We start from the raw sequence: 6,000 nt of genomic DNA, 5'->3' as shown, positions 1-6,000 counted from the left end.
AGAATCAGATAAGATGTCAAGGGTATATTTTCTTTGACATAGAAAAATTCTGTTTAGATCGAGACACTTCAATACCTAAAAAATATCGAAGATTGCCAAGACTTTTATGGAAAAAGATTGAGCGAATAGAAATTGTTGATTTCAGTGATGGCATCATCATTATTGCCAGTGATAATAATATATCGACATAGACGAGAACAAAAATAGAAGTCTGATCATGAATATATGTAAAAAGACTATAGTCGCAACAGATTGTCGAAACCTCGATGAATAAGAGTGGTGAGAATTTAGAAAACCATTGACGACAAGCTGTTTGAGACCATAGATTGATTTATTTAATTTGCATACACGAGTCTCCCCTTTACGAGAGAAACCAGGAGGAAGTTCATATAAACTTCTTCATTGAGATCTCCTTGCAGAAATGCATTGTTGACATCGAGGTTGATGTAGAGACCAATTTTTAATGGCAACAATGGAGAGAAGGAGACGAACAGTAACTAGTTTGGCCACAGGTGCGAAGGTATCATGATAGTCGTTCCCCAACTTGAGTATAACTTGGCAACTAAACGAGTTTTATATCTCTCATTGAACCATCGGATCGATATTTAATTGTAGACCATTTACAACCAATGGGTGATTTTCCCTTGGGAGTGAGCATAAAGACCAAGTATTATTTGATTCAAGGGCCTGAATTTCTTTGGCCATGGCATCGCGCCATTCACCAATTATGGCTTAGAGAAAAAAAGTGTGGTTCTTGTGTTCAATAATATTTGTTAGAAAAGCACGATGAGAATGGCTTTATGGGACAAAGAAAAATAATTGGCAGTGGAAAATAGTTGAAAGTGAAATATGGTTACAAATATAATCTTTGAGATGACCTAGTGGACGACGAATTCGTTGAGAACGATTATTTATTGTAGAACCAGGTGCTATGGAGGAGGTATTAGACTGAGTGTCCTCAGAAATAGGTGGGAGTTGGGTGAATTATCAAGATGAGGACTAGGTGCCATTGAAGGAGAAGTATTAGAGGGAGTATCCATTAGAATAGAAATAGGTGGAGAATTGGGTGTGTCATTAAGTGGAGAATCATTGGAATAATCAACTAGATTATGAGGGATAGAATCACTAGAAGAAATATTAGTGGGAACAATCAGTGGTGTAGTGTAGTCAAAAGTTCCATCATCATTAATTGGAGTAATAGTAATTGAATTTTTTAATGATGAAGATGGAAGATCGCGATATGGAAAAATTGACTCATGAAATATAACGTCACGAGAAACATAGAATTGATGAGTTTTGCAATCATATATGCGATATCCTTTTTGACCGTATGGATAACCAACAAAAATACCAGGTTTGGCTCGCTCATCAAACTTATGTTGAATATTCATATTTTTAGCAAAACATAAACATCCGAAAACTCGAAGAGACGAGTATGAAGGAACAGTTCCAAGTAAAACTTGATGAGGTGATTTATAGTGGAGGATCGGAGTTGGAAGTTTGTTAATAAGAAATGCGGCAGTGAGAATACATTCACCCCAAAAAGAAAGAGGCAAGTGTGCTTGAAATCGTAGAGATCTAGCAACATCAAGTAGATGTCGATGCTTATGTTCTACAATGCCATTTTGTTGGGGGGTCGCAATGCAACTACGTTGGTGAATAATACCATGTTCATGAAACCATGTTTGAATTTGTTTAGAAAGAAATTCAGTACCATTATCTGAACGAATGGTTTGAAGTTGAGGAAGAAAAATCTACCCATTACCAGAGTTGATACGAGAAATTTTTGTGTTGAATTGACGATTGATTTGATTAAAAAAATGAATTAATATGTTGAAAGTTTCAGATTTATGTTTCATTAAATAAATCCAAGTACACCTTGAATAATCATCAACAATAGTTAAAAAGAAACGTGATCCATTTTTGGACGGGATAGAAAAAGGACCTCAAATGTCAACATGAATTAATTCAAAACAATGAGAAGAACAAGATGATCTTTGAGTAAAAGAAAGACGCGGCTGTTTAGCACGCGGACATACATCACAAACAAAATCTTTATTCGCAATAATAATGGGAAAATTCTTAACAATGAAATCAAAACGAGACCTAGATGGATGACCAAGGCGAGAATGCCATAGGTCAAATTTATTACAATGCTTGAATGAAAAAGCAGAATTAAAAACTAAATCTGCATCTAGGTAAAAAAGACCATTTCGAGCACTACCCCAACCAATCTTCTTCTTCGTTGCTCGGTCCTGAAATATACATTCAGAAGATGAAAAGAATACATCACAATTTGTTGAATTGGTTAATTGTGAAATAGATAACAAATTGAATTTGAAAGATGGAATGTAAAAAACATTAGTGAGAATAAGTGATGGTGAACAATGAACTATGCCTATGTGTGTCACAGGCGCATGAGAACCATCAGGCAATTGAACTGCCATGCTTTTATGAACAGTAGAATATGAAGAAAAAAATGAAAGAGACGTACATATATGATTAGAAGCACCTGAATCAATAATCCAACAAGAGGACAAACAAGTGAGAATTGTACCTGCCAAATGGACTGATGATCCACTAGATTCCTCTTTGGATAAAAGTGCAAGAAGCTTGTTGTATTGTTCAGGTGTTAATTGATTAGTAGCGGAAGTGGATGGAGGTGGCCCTGATTTCTTCACCTACGTATTTGGAAAGCCATGAATCTGGTAGCAGGTGGCAAGAGTATGACCATGCTTGTTACAATGTTCACAAAAAGGACGTTGACGCTTTCCCGATGGCTGAGAAGGTGGTTTAACGCCTGAAACGCTATTGAATCAATGGTAGGAGTTGTTCGAATATTAATCTCTTGTTGTTTTTCTTCTTGATGTACCAAATTATGGATACGTTGAATTGAAGGGAACGACTCCATCAAGAGAATTTGACTACGAATTGCTGAAAAACGATCATGGAGTCCTTGAAGAAACTCCATGGCACGATCTTGATTTTGCTGATCAATATTGCTTTTAACATTACCACAGATACATGGAGTGATGCAGACAATGGAACTGAGTTCGTCCCATAAGGATTTGAGTTGTGTGAAATATAATGAAACGGACATACCTTCTTGCTTGAAGGAAGAGATTGATTGTTTCAATTGATAGATCTTAGGAGCATTTGATTGAGAGAAACGATCCTTAAGATCTGTCCAAATTTGTGCTGCAGTTTCAGCATACAAGATGCTTGGACGGATCTCAGGTGAGACTGAATTAAGAATCCAACTTCCNATCAATATTGCTTTTAGCATTACCACAGATACATGGAGTGATGCAAACAATGGAACTGAGTTCGTCCCATAAGGATTTGAGTTGTGTGAAATATAATGAAACAGAAATACCTTCTTGCTTGAGGGAAGAGATTGATTGTTTCAATTGATAGATCTTAGGAGCATTTGATTGAGAAAAATGATCCTTAAGATCTGTCCAAATTTGTACTATAGTTTCAGCATACAAGATGCTTGGATGGATCTCAGGTGAGACTAAATTAAGAATCCAACTTCCAACTAAATCATTACATTGTTCCTAGTTGGAAATATCATCTTTCTCCTGTGGAATGGGAAGTGACCCATCAACAAAACCAAGCTTACTTTTGGCACGAAGTGCCATTGTCACTGCACGACTCCATGGCCCATAATTATCTACTGTCAATAGAGGTGTAACAAGAACAGCAGAAGGGCTATCTGAGTGATGAATAGCATAAGGATCTATTTTGATAGGTAGTGATGACTGTGGAGATGATGATGGTGATGTGATGTTGGGGTTAGGATTTGCAGTAGACATGGTGAAGAAATACTGAGAGAGAAAAAAAAATTATTGCTCTGATACCATGTGAAAATGGCAAGCACGATAGAAGAAAAGTAATGATTTTGAACTGTGTTTTTCATCCAATGATCGTAATAATATATACAGATTTCAAGGAAGATTTAAAACTTAAAATATATAGAAAAGTAGGAAACTAATTAACAAACACAGTGAACGGAAACTAAAAAGCCTAAAAAGTAGGAGTTGACTTGGTCTTGATTCTTGAGTGCGTCCAACACCATTTCTGGTTTTTTGTTGCTGTATGCAGTATTTTGGATAGTAAAAGGTTAGGATGGTTATGGTTCTAGGATTTTTCTCTCCAAACTGAGCGTCGATGATATATGGATGTGACTAAGGGGTATTCAAGGATTGGTGTGATCATAAAAATGGAAGATAATTGCGGTAGTATTTTGGTGATGAGGCAAAATGGGAAGTAGTAATGTTGTTTAGGGGTTTACAAGGTTTTGCTTAAACTCAACAAGAAAATAATGGACTCTTTTAAGTTTTACGAATTCTGAGATGCCTAAAGAATGAGAAGGCTGGTCTTTATACAGGGGAGAATTAAAGAAAATAATTTTAAAAAGATATATGAGAAAAGGAAGTGATCAATACGTTAGTCAAGCTTAAATCATTATGATACAATTAAACAATGTATATTTTCAGAGAGATTATTCTTGGAAAATATTGTTGATGTAATTGTTGAGAAGGGTAAACGACTTTTTCCCGCCCAAGGTTTGGCTTAATGATACTTTAACACTCAAAAAGTTTTAAAATATCACTTTCCCATCCAAAGTTAATATTTTGTTAGTACCCAAGATACACTTCACTTTCTCGGTTGATATTCGACGAGTTACTAGGAGTCAGGTTAACAGGAGTTTTGCAGAGTAGAGACTGATGGATCGAATGGTGGTGACTAATTGAATATTTTTTGTTGGAATCAACTAGAAATCAGCTAAAAAAGCAAACTCTAACTTTGTAGTGGCCAATAATCGACGAGAAATTAGGTGTTGAAATGAAAAGGGTTTTCTAAAAAGGAGATCGGAGGTTCAAATGATAGTGACTGAGAGAATTTTCACCGTAGAATTTGGTTGGTGTTGGCTTTGGGTAGCAATAGAATATTAACTTTGGGTAGAAAAAAGTCGTTTACTCTGTTGAGAATAGTAGCGGTGACTATTTTGTAAGCAGTCTTTGTGAGATGGTACTGGTAACTGTCCCAAAATATGTATTTAAAAACATCTTTGCATATCCGTAAATCGTTTAAAGAATTACAAGCTACATTTACTTCAATAATTCCAGTAACACAACAACCTCTATTTGCCACTTCAAACCCTTATTCGATTAATAAAATTATTTAAATTATTTCTTTTTGAAGAAATTGATGATAATGATGCATAATTAAGTAATTATATGTGAAATATTTACCGTATTGAGCAGGGTTCTGGATAAGGGAAAGTAACTGATTATATATATCAAGGTATATAATTGAAGAGTCAAGAAGCTCTATATCAAGAGAATCTAATTCCAATAAGAGCTTTGAATCAAAAAATTGAGCTGATTGATTCAAGACACAACACTATCCTCTTGGTAATCCTCCGCGTATTGTTCTTTGAGATGGAACATATTTTTATGTCTTTTAATTTTGTTCTTTATATATAACACTACCTTTTACATCGATCAATCAATCCAGAGCCTGTTATGTATTACATACCTTGACAAAATTTGAAGCTGAACTTACTATCAAATCGGTGCAGGAATTGAAATCATAGCGGGCTCTTCTTTTAATGGATAAGTATGTAAAATATCATCGCTTACTGAACACAATATGAATATGGTTTTCGACACTGTACTTGCAGTTTCTTCTTCTCCCCCCATTGCCTTCATCTCCGTCAGGGATTTCTTGAACATCTCTAATTGATCTGATAACCAGAAGAGACAGACTGTATATAAAGATGTATACAGTCTGTCTCTTCTCGGAGACCGATATATTTGTACCATTAGTTTGGAAGTGAGAGGATCATATCCACCGCCATCCGAGGCAAAACTTACGCAAGTAATTAACCATATCTTCAGGCTGCAAATTCGGATCAAGATATGCAGGCAAGACCTCCTTAGTCCTTAATATATAATAAATATAAGGAAATAAAAAATTATAGTTGAAGAA

The sequence above is a fragment of the Pistacia vera genome, unplaced genomic scaffold (assembly GCF_008641045.1).
Source record: "Pistacia vera cultivar Batoury unplaced genomic scaffold, PisVer_v2 Contig562, whole genome shotgun sequence".
NCBI classification, from domain to species: domain Eukaryota; kingdom Viridiplantae; phylum Streptophyta; class Magnoliopsida; order Sapindales; family Anacardiaceae; genus Pistacia; species Pistacia vera.
This window is presented reverse-complemented; position numbering follows the sequence as displayed.